The 18,595-nt window shown below is 42.7% G+C and overlaps 1 protein-coding gene across 5 annotated transcripts in view; it reads left to right on the top strand.

Annotated features, from left to right (window-relative positions):
• Positions 1 to 18,595, top strand: part of LOC137095223 (calpain-15-like) — a 339,156-nt gene that overhangs the window by 245,835 nt on the left and 74,726 nt on the right. The window lies entirely within an intron of this gene.

An 18,595-nucleotide genomic window follows, 5' to 3' on the forward strand; every position in this document is an offset into this window, starting at 1 on the left:
CTGAACTTATGGCAAAATCCCACATGCCTGTCCAATTGCCATATCTTATAGGCAAAGAGACTACGTTTGAAGTAATCACTGGTCCTAAACCTTTTAAATTAATCTGTGAAGTAGGATTTTGATACCTCTCGGGTACCATCTTTGGATGAATTACATAAACTTCAGAACCCGTGTCTCTCCATACTTGCAACAGGTTTCCATCTATTTTGATGGGTTCCAAATACTCATTTGGGACTATGTTTAGTACCACAAACAAACACTGTTTTTCAACATTGAGACTTAAAATGTCCTAATTTTCCACAATGAAAACATTTATTTCCCTCAGTACTGTTAGGCTGCATGGTGCCTGTCATCCTCCAGGTGGCGTTTTCTATTGCAGACCTCTCCCTGGCTGACTGTGAGGGAAGTTTTTAAATGGCAGTTGAGATTGTCTTGCTTCCTTCCTGACTCCTCCTTCTTCTTTAAATCCTTCCTTTAAAGTAATCAACTGGTCCACCATGATAGCTGCTTGTGTTGAAATGTTGGGGTTCTATCCTGTATAAGCCATCTATAATCAACAGGAACCTGTTGATAAAACTGCTCCTTTTGAATTAAGTTTTTGAGCTGCTGGAAGTCATTTACCTCAGCGCCTCTGATCCAGCTCTCAAAGTATTGTGCCTGCTTGGAGGCCAATTGAGAATAACTCTCATATTTTTCTTTTTTGATCGTCCTGAACTTCATCCTATAAAATTCTAATGTAACCTTTCAAGATTTGTGCGTCTTGTGAAGGCATCAGCTGTAATTTCTGTTGGACTTGTTATTTGAACTTAGAGTAATCTCTATGTTCTGTCTCTGCCATGTCGCTATAACTCTCCAGGAGTTTACCACAAATTTGTGGCCTTAAATATGCCATCCATTTTTCCTCAGCAACATTGAAGTCCTAACAGCATCTTTCAAAAGAAATTAAAAACTTTTCCACATTATCTTCTTTATTATATCTTGGGAATTTTCTCAAAATATGATCCATAGGGATCTCCTCTTGTCTCTCCTTTAGATTTATTTGAGCTTGAGGGAGAGTTAAATGTTTTTCAATTTCTAATTCCATTTTCTGTAATTCAGCCTGCCTAACTCTCTCCTCCACTTGTCTGATTTTTTCCCTCTCCTCAAACTCCATTTGTGCTCTTTGGGCTTCCATTTCTGCCTGTCTCTTTTGAGTTTCCATTTCTAGTTTCTTTAACTCTAGTTGATATTTGAGTTGTATTTCGGACGTATGAGTTTGTTCTGAGTCTGAGCTTCCCTCTTCTTGATAAATCTCAACCTCCTTTGTAACTTTGCTCTGCTTCTTAACCGCCATATTTTGGGTCCAACTTTTACCTCAGGATTTTTCTTTTTGGCGATCTTAGGCCCTAAATCAGATGTTACACGTATCCCGTTGTCTGCCACCAATTTGTAAAGGAGGGTATAATTACTACCACCAAATTTGTGAGGAAAGCCGGGCAATGATCAATATCAGCTTAAGAGCTGGTTTATAAAGGGACTATTATTTACAGAAGGCTTTATTCATTAGATAGCGTAGTGTCTACTGTCCCTGGTTTGACTTTACTTCTTATGCAGGCTGTTTGACTTAGGAGAAACTGCATCAGGCAAGGCTTGAGGAGAACAGTAACAATTTTATTGGAACAAGCAAGGTATAACAGATTCGATTGTTTCTTCACAAGAGGCACAAATCTTGATAGGTTACATCTGTAAGGTTTCATGAGTAGCTTTAGGTACAGACTTTAAGAGGTTTCTATAAGCAGATGTATATTACTTGGACAACTGTCCTAATAAAACAAATAAGCTAAAAGGCTTATTTAACAGAATTGGCTCCCAGCCAAACCTTGATTCTTAACCCAGAATCAATAACTCCATGTAGTTTTGTCACTACCAGGTCCTTCCCTGTAACCCCTTTGGTCACAAATTAATTCCCTGAATCTCCACCCAGAGATTCAGTTTTCCCTGTAACTCTAAAGGTCACAGACTGCCTATTTCAAACAGCTGCGCCGTGAAGTGACAGTTGGCTCTGCCCCCGTTGCAATGGCAACTCTGCTCAAGCCAAACCAGCCACTATCTCTAACAAAGTATAATCCTACATACTTACCGTTTATTAACTACTGTTTAAACAACACATAAGCATAGAATAAAAATTACACATCGTCACACCCATCTTCATACCAAACCCAGAAGAATCCAAAGAATATGGAGAGAGAGAGAAAAATCTATAGTTCAGGAAGTGCCTTTGTTCTCTGTCAATTGTAGTCTGAAATGATTGTCATCCCATGGTCAAATGAGAGATATGTTTTTGTATTGGTTCTCCTTATGGTATTTCTGTAAGAGGTTGTATAAGCTGTTGTACATATAAAAATGGGGGTGGGAGTTATCTCCTTTTGAAGTTACTTGGTTCCATGCCTTAGTTTGAGGATATAAAGCAGCTGTCTTGAACAAAAGGGTGTCTTTGGATCCAAAGCATACACATGTTTTAAAATAGAGAGTTTGGGAAAATAACTTTTCTGGTCTTTATTTTCCCAACTTGCTTCTTTTTTCATTTCCCACCCATTTTCCAATTATTTCTTTATTCATTGGGATTTGGGCTTTTCTTTGTGTTCCCAGGTTGTTTTTGCCTCTCCAGAGATAAGACAATAACAGCACAGAGAATTAGTGAAACATTGCTCTTTGTTTACTTGTGGTGATCCGTGCATTATGTTCTCAGAGTTTGACATTTGTTATTATTTCGTCAGCATAATTTTGCTTATTCATTTCATTTAATAAATATAAATAAATGAATGCTGAATCAGGGGAATGGGGGAATGAATGCCCATATTCACACAAATTGGATAGCTGCCCAGAAATACCTTGGCAGCTGCTAAGTAGCTCTGTGTGTGTTTGTGTGTATATGTATTTGTATACCATCACATATACATGCATGTACTTTGTATTATGTTCTCCTCATGCCCCAAGGGTGGTACTCTCCAATCCAATTCCCTCCAGGTATGTATTCTGGAGTATAACCCCCAGAACCTAATAATGATCAAAGATGATGAGGTTTGTGTACAGAATTTATTTTTTGTATGTGGAAGCAGGCGTTCGGACATGATAACTATAACTTATTATGTTGATGCCTTTTATAATTATAAACACAACGTGGTTTAAACTTTTGCCCTGGTGAACAATATGTTTTTAAATCCTACTAAATTTAATCTGTGTATATTATGATAATGTTAGTTTAGTTTGCGATGCTTTTTGATTTTGTCTTATGTATTATGTGCTATGTTTTTATTTTTGCTTGATGTTATATTTACTTATAAGCTGCCCCAAGTCCATTTGGAGAGGTGGTTTGGAGAGATTCTTCTTCTTCTTATTATTATTATTATTATTTCACATATATTTTGCCTGGTTTGGAATGCAGTTAAGTTTGACATGGTTTCCATAATAATAATAATAATAATCAACTTTATTTATATTCTGCCCTTCTCCCCTAGGGGACTCAGAGTGGATTACAGCATTTACATACATGGGCAAACATTCAGTGCCTTTACAATCACAGAGACACACACAAATACAAACAAAGGCAGAGGCTTCTCCTTTCATTTCTGGTTTCTGGAGGTGGTGCTCATCTCTGGCTCTGGGGAGGTGGTTTCTCCATTTTCAAGCCATGGAACCTCCTGGTTGTCACCTCCTGGTTGTGTGGCCAGCAAGATTGCTTGAATCGTCTCTTTGCCTTTTCCCACCAAAGCGATACCTATTTGCATGTTTTTGCTAGGTTGGCAGGAGCTGGAGTTGACAAATGGGAGCTCACCCGTCTCATGGATTTGAACTGCCAACCTTTGAACTGCTGAACAGGTCAGCAGTTCAGCCACACAAGGTTTAACCCATTGTGCCACCACAGCTCCATAGTTTGTCTTTTTTCCTTCTTAATTTCCTTAGAATCATATCCTGTCTCCTTATGCTGGTCTGTGACCATAATAAAGATTTGTTTGTTAGAATCATAGAATCCTAAAGTTAGAAGAGACCCCAAAGACCTTCTAGTCCAACCTCCTTCTTTCTGCCATGCATGAAATGCAAAATCAAAGCACCTCTACGGATAGCCATCTGTTTTTTATGAATATTCGTGGGGTTTTTTTCCCTGTACTGAATGGTATTTGGTTTTTAAAATTGATTATTTGTTTATTACATTAATATTCTGTCATTTTTTCAAAGGCAGTGTAAACAATTGTTGTGCAGATGCACAGGATGGGCCACATGATCAACCTTGATTGCATCTCTATGGCAGCACAGTTCTCTATTTCGTTTTAATCATTTTGATTGTATTTATGGGTGTTTTAGAAATTCTTGTCGGTGATTATTTCTTCCCACAGAAGAGCGGGATAGGAATAATTGAGAGATAAATAATGAATGCATTTATGTCCCCAATTTAAATAGGCTAGAATAAGTAATTATCAGTATATATTCAGCTTGGAATTTCCTCATTTTTGTTTTATGGTTGGATTAAAGGGCATATCTCTAATTCTTATGCTTCCAGGAGTATGTTTTAAAATATAATGGCAAAACAAGGAACCAAATACAAATAAGCCCAAAGATATGACATCTCTTTATATTTCACAGTTCGTCAAGGACTGACTCATAGATTTCACATAAGCAACAGATGGTTTTTTGAATATAAATGTTGTGGAATAAATTCAACATATCCCTGCTGTAGGGTCACTTCTGCCTTGCCAGTGGAAATACTTTTGTTATGTTAATTCTATGCACCTGAAATATGCAAATCAGTATCGGTTGCCAGCTCATGATGTCTTTCGTGATATGGCGCTGACTTCCAACCTAATCCCAACCTGGTGAGAATTTAGGAAAGCTGTAGACATACTTTGGGTGTTATTTACCTAGTACTCATATAATTGCAAGAAACAAGGCTTTTTGTGACTTTCTGAAAATATTTGTTTTGCTGACTTCTTAGACCGATTGGTAAAATAACATTAGATAAGAGGCGTGAGCTGTCTTCTATGTTTACATAGAAAAATATCATAGTTCTGGACTTAACTAATGTTGCTTAATGTGAAACCATTGCATATTGATGCCTGCACACAAGCCATTGATTCTCAATTGCTTCTTCCTTCTGCCAGAGTGGGATGAGACGTCAGGGGCCATCTACTCAAACTCCATTCAGCCATGCAGGAACACACAGTCAGAGTTGTATTCTAAACGATCTCAAAGGTTCATTTAACTTGTTTGAACCAGAGCTACTGTTTTTCTTTTCTTCTTCTTCTTCTATGTTCCAAATTACCATATTTCCTCAAATCTAATGCTCACCATTTTTGGCTAAATTGCCCCTCCAAAATTAGGATGCACATTAGATTTGTACAATACGGTCATCTTAGTGCTGAGCCAAAACAAGAAGGGAAGCTGCTTCCGGAGATCCTCTTTGAGGGATGTCATGTCTCCTTGGATAGCCATGACTCAATGCTATGCAATGCTGGGATTTGTAGTTTGGTGAGGAATTTGCATCCTTTGGCAGAGAAGGCCAAAGGACTTGAGTTCTTGTTTTTTTTTTAATATAAATTTTATTGGTTTTGCATTAATAGTAGACACTGAACATTTTACATATATAAAAGGAGACAAGACAAACAATGGGGGTTGGACCTAAGGAGACATTGGACAAAAGACAAAAGACATCCGACTAACAGAGTATGGACACATGTACACCTTACAAATTCCCCGCCCTCGTGATCCCTCCCCCTTCCCCCCCTCCCTTCCCCCCTATCTAAAACCGACTTCCCCTCTTCTTCAGTCACATTCTAAATATTTTCTTCTTACAATCCTATTATTACATTCCTTCTCTCCTCATTTCCCGTGCTAATATTACTTTCATCTTCAAACATTTCTTTTACTACATCAATCTTAAATAAACTCTAATTATTGATTGCATCTCAGTACATTTCAGTTTCTATATAATTCTTGAGTAAGCTCCAATCCGACATCTCTGTTCCTTTTCCATTATTCTGTCTTAACCAGAAAGTTAGTTCATGCATTTCTTGAATGTCCAGTAGTTTTTCTAGCCATTGTACTCTAGTTGGTATAGAGTCCTGTTTCCACATTTTAGCAAACGTCATCCTCGTGGCTGTTACAAAGAAAGTAAACAACTTTTCCATATTATTATCGGGAAAGAGATTTGTGTCAAACATTCCTAACAGGTATGCTTCTGGGGACATAGGAATATCTAATTTTAAGATTTTTCTACATTCCTTATGTATCAACTTCCAGTACTCCCTCGCTTTCGGGCATAGCCACCATAAATGATAGAAAGAACCCTCCTTATCTTTACACTTCCATTTGTTGTCTGCGTTTCTATATATTTTTGCTATCTTTTGAGGTGTTAAGTTCCAAAGATGCAACATCTTGAGCCAGTTCTCATTTAAGTCAGAAGAGTAGGTGTATTTGAGCCATCTCGTCTATATTATTTCCCATTCCCTTAATTGGATGGGTCTCCCTATATTTTTTGCCCATTGGACCATTGAGTTCTTAATTATCTCAGTTTCTGTGGCCCACCCCAGTATATTTTGGTATAGGACCATTTTTACTTTCCTATCTCTCTTCTGAATCCTTTCCCACAGATCATTTTCCTCCCCAAAACTTAGTTTTTTGTCCTCCTTGTAGCTTTCTTTAATCTGGGCAAATTGAAACCATGAGACGTTACTAAAATCTTTGGCTAAGTCACTCTGAGTTCTTAATTCTCTTGAGCCATTCTTTTTAAAGAGAATGTCTTTATAAGTTGGCCATTGGACCCAGCCCAAAAGTCTACGTTGTCTTGCCTCCAGCAAGGAAATCCACAATGGAGTTTTATGGAAGAGGTATCTCTTATGTCTATCCCAGACCTTTATCAGGACTGACCTCACAATGTGGTTCCCGAAATTACTCTCTTTTTTTGGCCCCTTCGTACCAGAGGTACGCGTGCCAGCCCTTTTGGAGGTCGAAGCCCTCGATGTTCAGCGTCTTTATGTTGGTTAATCTGGTCCAGTCGCGTATCCAAATTAGGGCACAAGCGTCGTAATAGGATTGCATGTTTGGTAGGCCAAATCCTCCTTTGTTTACTGGTAAAGTCATTATTGTTTATTTTATTCTAGGCCTTTTGTTTCTCAAGATAAATTTTGAGATCTCTTTGTCCCACTCTAGGAAGATTCTGGAAGAGATAGAGCATTTTGGGTAGGACATTCATTTTAATTGTCGCTACCCTGCCTAATAATGACAGATTTAGTTTTTTCCATGTCTCAATTTCCTTCTTAATTTCATGCCATTTTACTGTATAGTTGTTTTTTGGGAGGTGTAAGTTTCTTTGGGTGACCCAAATTCCTAGGTATTTGATCTTGCTTACCGTTTTGATTCCTGAGAGATCTTCTAACTTCTTCTGGTTGGACTTCGTAATATTTTTAGGTAATAACATTGTTTTCTCCCTGTTTAGTTTGAACCCCGTGACCTTCCCGTATTTGTCGATTTTCTCCAGCCATGTTGTTATATTTTCCCTTGGGTTTTCTACTGCATATATGATGTCATCCGCAAAGGCTCTTAAGTTCTTGTTTATCTATTTTCAGTCCCTTTAATGCTTTGCCCTCCCTTATTTCTCTCAGTAAGATCTCCAACACAAAGATGAAAATTAATGGGGATAGGGGACAACCCTGCCTTGTGCCTTTCTCGATTGGAAAATCCTCTAATCTGAGTCCATTTATTATTAGTTTCACTCTCTGGTCCTTATATAAGGCCTCTATTACGTTTCTAAATTGGAAGCCAAAATCCATCTCCTGGAATAATGTTTTAAAGAAGCCCCAGTTGATGTTATCAAACGCTTTCTCAGCGTCGATGGCTAGTAGAGCCACTTCTTCCTGATGGTGGGTTTCATAATATTCTATTGTGTCTAGGATGATTCTCACATTATCCTTGATATTCCTATTAGGCAGAAAGCCATTTTGGTCATCCCCTATCCACTTTACTAGGAAGTTCTTAAATCTGTTTGCCATGATGTTTGAGAAAATTTTATAGTCGTCGTTTAACAAGGAGATCGGGCGGTAGTTCCTAATATCTTCTTTATTTGTGCCCTCTTTGTGGATTAAGATAATTTCCGCCGATCTGCAAGACTCTGGGATTTTGCCTTTTGTAGTATTTTGTTCATGACTTTTCCCAAAGTGTTTGTGACTTCATCTTGCATTGTCTTATAGAAGCATGCAGTATATCTGTCGGGGCCAGAGGCTTTGTTATTTTGAAGGCCCTTGATCGCTTTTTAAATTTCTTCTGCTGATATTTCTTTATTTAGGTCATACCTTTGTTCCTCCGATATCTTCTCTAGTTTTATATATTTTACTATTTTTATATATTTTAATATTTCTTCTTCATTTACTTCGTTTTTACTGTAGAGGTCTTAGAAGAAGTTTTGGAATTCCTTTATAATATTCTCCTTTATCAGTATTTTATCTTTTGTTTTGATTCTAGTTATTCGTTGCTGCTGATTATTTTTCCTGATTTTCCAAGCCAGAAGTCTTCCTATTTTATTTGCATTTTCGAATTCTCTTTGGCGTATAAACTTTAATTGTTTTGCCATCTTTTCTAACTCCAGCCTATTTTTTTCTTTTTTAAGTATTTCCAATTTTTCTTTCATTATCTGATTATCTGGGCTGTCTTTCGGGTCTTTTTCTGCTCCCCCTATCTTTTTTTCAATCTGGTCTTTTTGGTGATTTTTTATTTTATTTCTGATTACATTTCGTTGAATTAAGTAACCCCGTAATACCGCTTTATATGTGTCCCATACGGTTTGTATCCCAGGTTCCTCTTTGACATTTAATTGAAAATAATCCTTTGTTTTTTCCTTGTTTCTCTTGATGTCCTCTTCTGATTTGAGTAGGTTGTCATCTAGTCGCCATTTTCTAAATCCCTGTTTATGGTTTATTATTATGATTATCGGACTGTGATCCGAGTAGTCCTTGGAAGTATTTTTATTTCCTTTACCTTTGCTATAATTGACCTTGTGGTCCAGATCATGTCTTTTCGGGACCAAACACGGTGTCTATTTGAGTAATATGTATAGTCCTTAACTTCTTCATTATGGGTCCTCCATGTATCATCCAAGTCGTACTCTTCCATACAGGCGAGTAAGCTTTTTGGGAGAGTATTTGTATTTGCTGTCTTTCTCTTATTCTGGGGTACCGTCTTATCTAGTTTGTAGTTTATGATTCCATTAAAGTCACCAAGAATTACCATGTGATTACAGATTCCAGGTGTGATCTTTTCCTTTAGGGTTTTTACAAATCTACCTTTGGGGCCATTAGGGGCATAGATATTACAGATAAGAATGTTTTCTGTCCCTATCGTTATTTTAACTGCCAACATTCTGCCCTCCTGATCTTTAAATATAAGTTCTGTGGGAAAATTCTCATCTATATAAAGTACTACCCCTTTTTTTTTTTCAGGAGCTGAGGAGTAAAATAGTCTGCCTAGTTTTTTTATGCGCTAAATGTGCAGTATGGCGTTGTGATATATGCATCTCCTGTAAGGCAATTATGTTATACTTTCCTCGTATTAGTTGGTTAAGATAAATTGCAAGCAGATTTTCAGGCACGGGCAGAAAAACAAGAGGCCCAACAAAAAGTAATCCAAACAGAAGTCTCAGAAATTAAAAAGGAGTTTAAAGAAGATATGAACTCAATGAAAGGAGAAATAACCAAGGCACTACAGGAAATAAAAGAAATTAAAGCCAATAATACAATGTTAGAGAAAGCCCATTCAAAAGTGGAAAAAAGATTGGACAGTGTAGAGAAGCAAAATCAAAGACTAGAGAGAGTACAGGAGAAACTAGAACAAAGTGAGACAGAATTTCAAATTTGCTTCAGAAATGTAGCAGAGATGGAGAAAGAAAACATTAGGGAGACATAGTCAATCTTCTGAATAAACTATTAGACCTACCGATGCAAGAAATTGATAATGGAATAGACAGAGTCAATAGGATTCAAATGAACTCCGCAAAAAGAAATAAGACCCCAAGGGACATTGTGGTGAATTTTGTCAGGAAAAAGACAAGGGATGAGATATTGAAAATAAGCCATCAGAAGCCTGTATATTACAAAGAGGCTAAAGTGTCAATACTAAAAGAATTCCCACCGAACACATTGGGTAGGAGGAGGAAATACTTCTTCCTAATGGACGAGCTAAAAACATTAAACATTAGGTTCCTCTGGGGAAAGCAGGAGGGAATTATGACCACCTATAAAGGAGAAAGATTTTTGCTCACCTCGGAGGACAAAGCAAAAGAATTCTTTAAGAAGCTAGAAAAAGAGTTCAAAATCAGAACCCCGCAGAGACCAGACGAAAAAAGGAAAAAAAAACCAAGAGGAAAAGAAGCAACTCTCCAGAAACCGGCGGAACGACTTTGAACTCAAAACATACAAACAAGGAACAGGACGATGGAGAAGATGATGACGACATGGACCAGGATGAATTAAAAGAAAGAAATGGATGACTTCACACAACAGGTAAAATTCTACTCTAATAATGTAAATGGTTTAAACTCTCCTAGCAAAGGAAAGGCTATTTTTAACCAACTAATACGAGGACTTGAATTCTTGTTAAACTACAACTTCCATGATTCAATAGCATTAAACCAAGGCAGTTAAAGTGCATTCATTCTGCAGCATAGGTGCACCCCAAGGTTTTCTTTTTCGTTACTGAAATCTTTGATGTCTTAACATTTTTGTTTTCGAAGAAGGAATCCTAAGCAGGCAGCAAATGTAATGCACACCATTTTGGGCCAGAAAGAATGCACTTTTTGTCACTGTGCATTATATTCGCCAGGAATTACTGTTTCTGTTTTCAGGGTTTTGCAAATTGAGGTACTCATTAGACTCAAGTCAATACAGTAGTTTGGAACTCTAACAAGGGATGAACCCCTCTTTGTAGTTCTGTCTCATGAAAGAGGAGTGACAACCAGATAGCTGTCCTTGCCATTTTTTTAGAGAGGGGGAAAAACACTCCCAAGCTTTCATTGTACGCAAAACCATTATGGAGACCAGTCATGAAACTACATTCCCATTGGTAGTGGAAAATGGGTAAAAACCATAGTGAAATAGGGAGGAAATGTTTATAGTATATCCCCGTCCTGTGGTTTTCTATTTAGTTGTCATGGTTCACAGCTTTTGTTTAGACTTATCTCCATTTGAAGAGAAAGAGAGCCTCAATAACTATTAGGAGAAGTTTCAGAATGCCCTGAATCCCTATCAAACTCTGGCTTTTTTATTCCTGCAGTGGGAAATGATGTTTTGGAACTGTGTCATTTTAGCCCAAGGTTGTTGCTGTATTTTCTCCCATTACTGCAGCGAGGAAGTAGAGGAAAGCAGGATTTAATTTTGGAAAGGGCAGGAAGCCTCACCTCAACAGTTTGGGGTGGCAACATTGACTAAGATTCCAGGAAACCATGCATTTTTCTTCGTGGCCTCTGTGAATGCACACTTATGGAGAATCTGCACTTGCGCAGGTCCCAACGGAAAACTTTTCCAAGTTGAAACTTTTAAGTTTTGGCGGTAACCCCACCCAGCCGCCCGCAGGGCATAAAAGGCGCCCCGCGCGCGCGCCGCCATTCCTGTTTTTTCCGCCACACATCCCGCTTGGAAAATCCTATTATGTCAATGACTAGATTTAAGCATTGTGTACAATGCTCGAAGAAAATTCCTGATTCGGACAAGCACTCGAAGTGCCTCCCGTGCCTCGGTGAGGGTCATAATACTTCGACTTGTCGACACTGCCAGGCCCTCACGGCACAATCAAGAAAAAATAGAGCAGCACGGCTGAAGGTGTTGTTCTACGAACAAACCTTAGCCCCTCAGCCATCAATACTGACGGCTGCGATGTCTCAACCGTCAACTGCTCCCTCGACATTGAGACCGACATCGGCTGCGCCCTCAACATCTAGACTGGCATCGGTGGCTTCCACGGCGTCGAGAAGACCATGCCAGGCCAAACAGCCATGCACCCTTACTACACAGACGGTGCCGGTGAGGCGGCCGTCTACGTCGAGCTCAGTGGCCTCGGTCCGATCAACAAGGTCAACCTCCGCTACTCTACCCTCGACTTCGGCCATGAGGATCGCTTTTAAACGTTCCCACGAGGAGGCTAGATGGGCCAAATCGACTCAGCCCTCAGTTCCCCCGACTCCGGGAAAGTCTCTCCAATCTGGACAGCCTCCGGCTAAAAAGAGGGCCCAACGCTCCTCGTCCTCTTCGTCGAGGAGAGTGGCTCCGACCTCCTCAGCAACCTCTTCGTCGAGATCGTCGCCAATCCAGCCGGCTCAACAACCCCTCCCGATCGAGCCTACACCGGAGGTCGTACCTGAGACAGAGTCTCATGTCTCACCTCAACAGTCGGTGGAGATGGTGATACAACTCCCTCAACAACGAACGACCGCGAGACAAGAACTCTTCCCGCCTCCGTCAACGCCAGAAAGAGGGCGCCAAACCACACGATTGGCTAGAGCTGCACAGGCCTTGGCCTCCAAACAGCCTCCTCCACCGTCATCGCCAGTGGAAGTTGCACGACCTCTCCCGGCCGCCTCTAGACAACCGTCATTGTCTTCTCATCCATCCGAGGAGGACGACCAAGATAAAGACATTGAAGGCTCGATCCATTCGGAGTCGGTTCTTTCTCTCAGCATCGAGAGATCTCCTACACACGATGCTTACGAGGCGGAGCCTCCATCGCCTACTGACAACGTTCGGGCTTTTGCCGACCAGATGGCCAGGATGGCTGAAACACTGGGTCTCGAGGTCAAACAGACATCTAAAGCTGTGACCGATCCCGTGTATAAAAGGGTACAGTCCGAGGCGCCCCCAGCTCCTCTTCTACCTTTCCTCCCTTATCTACTGGAGGTGATACAAACATCGTGGAAGACTCCTTCCTCGATTCCACCGACATCCAAGCGCATTGAAGCCTGGTACCACACAGATGATGAGGGGCTTGAGTGGCACAAACATCACCCAGACCCTAACTTGGTGGTGGTCAAGGCGTCCCAGTCCGGAAGACAATCTAACACACCATCGGACTGTGAAGGGAAGCGTTTCGACACCGTAGGCAGGAAGCTTTACTCGGGAGCCCTCCTCTTGACGAGAATGGCCAATTATGGAGCCTGCATGGGAGCCTACCAACAAATTATATGGGAAAAGGCCCAGCCTTTCCTGACTAAGATGTTGGATGAAGATCGGGCAGTCCTTTCTGCACTTTCACAGGAAGCAACCTCTCTGGCCCACCATCAAATGCAAATGGCTAAACACACCAGAGACACTGCGGGCAAGATGATTGCCCATGCCGTGGCTATCCGAAGGCATTCCTGGCTACGTTCCTCGGGTCTCTCCTCGTCATCCCGTCAACTCATCGAGGATCTTCCCTTCGATGCTCTGGGACTGTTCAATGCTGGAACAGACGATAAGTTAAAGTCAAACCAGGACTATAAGATCCTTGCCTCAAAATGTGGGATTGAGACGCATCCACAAACCCAGCGCACACGGTGGTACAGTTACCGTCAATGACGCTTCGGATCCTACCACCATCAATCGGCTAGGCAGGCGCCTCGGCCGCTCCCGTCGGCCCAGGCCCAGCCCCAGCAGCAACAACAGCAGCAGCGCCGAGTTCAACAGCCACAGAGGTCCCGAACTCGCCAGACACACCAACTCTAGACGTCGAGTTTGACGTTTTCCCCGGCGATACCGTCTCCGTCTCCGTTACTTCTGCTGTGCCCATCTCGCCCTTGTCGGGATGCCTTCCTGACACAATAATCGACAACCCAGTCAAGTTTGAAGACCGTCTAAAGACTTTTATACAGGCCTGGCACCATATCACATCCGATGCATGGGTGCTGAAAATTGTTCGAGACGGCTATGCGTTGCAGTTCAAGGACTTACTTCCAACTGGACGCATTGTCCGAACCAAGCCGTCTCCTCTGATCTTGGCGGAAGTTGAGGCCTTGCTTCAAAAAGGGGCGATCCGAAGATCTCCATCTCATTTAGACGGTCGTGCCTTCTTCTCCAGGTACTTCACGGTACCGAAGCCGGATGGCTCCCTTCGACCAATTCTCGACCTCAGGGCACTCAACAAATTCATGAAACCGACAAAGTTCAAGATGGTGACGGTATCGTCAATTATCCCCTTGCTTCATCGAGGTGATTTTTTCGCATCAATAGACTTAAAGGACACTTATTTCCATTTATCCATTCAAGAGAATCACAGAAGGTTTCTCTCCTTCAAAGTAGGCGAAAAGACTTTTTCATTTACCGTTCTTCCATTCGGGCTCTGTACGGCACCCAGAACATTCACCAAATGCATGTCCGTGGTTGCCGCTCATCCCAGAAGAAGGAAAATCCTCATTTTTCCTTACCTGGACGACTGGTTGCTGGCCTCAAAGTCTCCAGAGTTACTTCGAGATCAGATTTTCTTCACTCTCGACTTGCTGCGAAGGCTCGATCTTCAGCTGAACGCAGAGAAGTCCCACCTTACACCCACGACATTGATAAAATTTATCGGCGTTGACTTCGACTCACTGAGAGAAAAGGTGTCTCTCCCAGCGGTTAGGTTCCAGGCCCTTCAACACGAAATTGCACGATGCCTCCTTCCTGTCAAGCTGAGGGCGCGCCAGATCCAAGTTCTCTTGGGACACATCGCATCAACGGTAGCTGTCACACCGTTTGCCAGGCTCAAGATGCGCCCCTTACAGTTCTGGTTCCTCGACAACTTCGATCCTTGTCGAGATCCCGAGACAAAGCTGCTGTCGATGCCAGCCGTGGTTCGCCGTTCCCTGAACTGGTGGAAGGATCGACAAAATGTCTGCGTTGGCCTGCCCTTCCATGCGAGGCAACCATCGGTCGTGCTCACGACGGACTCATCGACGTTCGCCTGGGGCGCCACACGGGACAATTTTCCATACAACACGTGTGGTCCCCAGAAGAACAATCTCACCACATAAACTACCTAGAGCTGTTAGCCATTTTCAAGGCTCTCAAGGCCTTCCTTCCCCTCCTGACGGGGCAAGTGGTTCAGATCCAGACAGACAACATGGTGGCCATGTATTATGTCAACAAGCAGGGGGGCACGGGCTCCAGAAAGCTGCTAGCACTGGCCACGAGACTATGGAACTGGTGCATCCAACATGCAATTTATCCATCGGCACTTCATCTTCCAGGTCATTTGAATGACCAAGCCGACTCCCTGAGCCACTCCACGTCGACTTCTCATGAGTGGAAGCTTGACACAATAGAGCTTCAAGCCATGTTCGACAGGTGGGGATGGCCTTCGATCGATCTGTTTGCCGCTCCAAACAATCATCAGCTCCCGCTCTTCGGTGCACGCCTTCCTCAGGACTCAACGCCAGGCTGTCTGGGAGACGCTTTCCTGATGGACTGGTCGACTCAGTTTCTATACATCTTTCCACCGATCCCTCTCTTGCTCCGAGTGATCGAGAAAATTGAGATGTCCAGGGCCAACTGCATCCTCATCGCACCGGAGTGGCCGAGGCAAGTCTGGTTCCCAGCACTTCTGAGACTATCCAACGCTCAAATGATCAAGTTACCATACCGTCCGGACCTCTTATCCAGGGAAGACGGCCTTCTTCTGCACCCAGATGTTTCATCCCTCCATCTGGCAGCATGGAGGATAACGTTCTAGACCCGTTTTCCCCCGAGCTCAGGTCGATCCTTGAGGCAGCCCACAAGCCTTCGATGTCGAGAGCTTATGCATACCGTATCGGGCGCCTTCGAGAATTCCTTCAGCTTTGAGCGATTTCGGAGTTTCCTCCGCTGATACGGATGGTTTTGGACTTCCTTATGTCTCTGACGACTCAGAAACTTACCTTAGTTTCCTTGAAATCCTACCTCGCAGCGCTCTCCTGGTATTTCCAAAGGTTAGGTGCTCCCTCGCTCTTCAGCAGTCATCTCATCAAGACCTTCTTAAGAGGGTACAACCACTTTAATCCACCGGTTCACCCACCGACGCCGGGATGGAGCCTCAACATCGTACTCTCCCAGCTAACGGGCCCTCCCTTCGAACCTTTGACCACAACAGACCTCTGCCTACTTTCATGGAAAGTCTCCTTCCTGGTCGCCATCACGTCGGCACGGAGACCTTCAGAATTGGCGGCATTGTGGGTCGACGAACCTTACCTGCTTTTTCACACCGATCGAGTAGTGTTGAGAACCGATATCACCTTCCTACCAAAGGTGGTATCCTCCTTCCATTTCAACGAGGACATAGTCCTGCCGGCTTTCTTTCAAAACCCTTAATCTATACCAGAGAAAAAACTACATTCTCTCGATGTTCGAAGGGCATTGCTGTTTTATAGACAAAGGACTGCTGCCCTGAGAAAGACTCCCAGACTTTTTGTTGCTTATGCGTCGGACAAGCTGGGACTACCACTCTCTTCCCAGAGACTCTCTCGATGGATTGCCTCGACGATCGAACTCTGTTATGAACTGGCACATAAGCCACCGCCGTCGACGGTTAAATCGAGGTCGACAAGGGCCATGGCGGCCACGACAGCATTCCTCCGGGGGATCCCGTTGGACTTGATTTGCAGGGTGACCATTAGGTCTAGCCCAATGACTTTCATTTCCCACTACCGACTGGACACCCGTTCTCGGCGAGAGACCGCCTTCGGTCAATCAATCTTGTCAACTTGCCCCCTATAAATATGGTCACTCGGGCTCACCGGGGTGTTTTTCTTTCATAAGTTGTCCTCTTTCGGGACAAAAGCATTACAAAAGCACTACTGTACAATAGAGACTATGCTCTACATGACCCCCGTTGGGTCCATTGATCGCGTGTGCTTTAACAGGTTCCCCCCCATACCGGGAGTACAAAAGTTCAATGTGCCTTGGTTTTTCTGTGTAACATGTGTTCTTTTAATGATATGCCTGCAATACACTTTCGGTACTTGCACGTACTTAAGATTTTGATACCTCTTCTTGTTATCTATCGTGTACCTCTCATTGGACCCATGGTGGTCCGGGGTTGGCTCTGTTGTCACACAAGGTTATGTATTGTTAGCCATCTATGTGGGAATGTGTCCTTCCCCTGGTTTGATTGTATGTTTGCTTATGCAACAGTTATGTTCTTGCTACTGCATATGCTTATGCACACATAAACTTTCCTGTACTATACAGGCTCTCTTTTTATTCACAATAAAACATGTTTTGGTCCATTAATTAAATGTCAGTTTGCTTCCCACCAGCCAGGACCTTAGCTTGCTAGCTCTCCATAAGTGTGCATTCACAGAGGCCACGAAGAAAAATGGTAGGTTACTCACCTGTAACCATGTTTCTTCGAGTGAGCCTCTGTGAATCCACCCTAACCCGCCCGTCCGTCCTCTCTTGCAAACCTCCCCCTATTCCTCGCTAAGCAGCGTAAGGAATGGCGGAGCGCGCGCGGGGGGCACCTTTTATGCCCTGCAGGCGGCTGGGCGGGGTTACCGCCAAAACTTAAAAGTTTCAACTTGGAAAAGTTTTCCGTTGGGACCTGCGCAGGCACAGATTCTCCATAAGTGTGGATTCACAGAGGCTCACTCGAAGAAACATGGTTACAAGTGAGTAACCTACCAATTTTCTGCTGCACTAAACTAAATCTCTGGGTGGCCCCAGTGTTTGGTATTTTTAGATGTTGGTTTTCTGAGTTCCTGTGCAAGTGTTGAAGGTTGGTCACCAGAAGGCAGTTTTTTTAGCCTCTAAAAAGAGAATCTTGGGCACCTCAGGTTTCATCCAAGAAACTGACTTTCTTCCCAAATGTGGGCAGATTGGTTGGGAAGCAAGAACTTCCTGCACACACTTCAGAATTCCCAATTTGTCACTTGTTGCTTGTACATGGATGAAGATGCCTTGTGGTGCAGGGCTGCGTGCGTAGCAGTCTATGGCTTCCTGAGGATTTCAACCAATGTGAGCTCTGGAGGAGGCCTTTGAAGCTAGGGGGAAAGAGGGAAGGTTTGGAGGCAGCCGACAGGGCCATACTGAAAGCCATCTGCTTTGACAGCTGCTTCCTCCAGTGGCAATAAATATACAACCAACTCACAAAATAAACTGCTGGTGTGGGTGGTCTGCCTACATGTGTAATGCGCAGGTCACAGTCCCTGTGATGTTGTCTAAGAATTTCAAGTTCCGTTTTGCTAAAGTTTATCATTCAACCAATTTGGGAGAGATACAGAGGTCCGTCCCCCCTTTAAAAGTATCTGTAAATAGTTTGATAAAACAGTTACAGGCAGAATCCAGGTGTTATCGGAGAGACAGGTAATTCAGATCATTAAGGGAACTGGAAAGTGCAAATAGTTGGTTCATGAGAGGTTGACATGATTGGCAGGGCTCTGATCAGAAGGAAATATGGACCTGAACAAGCTAGATCAGATATGGGCAAACTTCAGTCCTCTAGGTGTTTTGGACTTCAACTCCCACAATCGGCTGTTAGGAATTGTGGGAGTTGAAGTCTAAACACCTGGAGGATTGAATTTTCCCCACACCTGAGCTAGATGGCATATTTACTTTCCCTACCTATAGTTTTGCCATGTCCTCCTCTTATAAATTGGCTT

The sequence above is a fragment of the Anolis sagrei genome, chromosome Y, assembly GCF_037176765.1.
Source record: "Anolis sagrei isolate rAnoSag1 chromosome Y, rAnoSag1.mat, whole genome shotgun sequence".
Lineage (NCBI taxonomy): Eukaryota > Metazoa > Chordata > Lepidosauria > Squamata > Dactyloidae > Anolis > Anolis sagrei.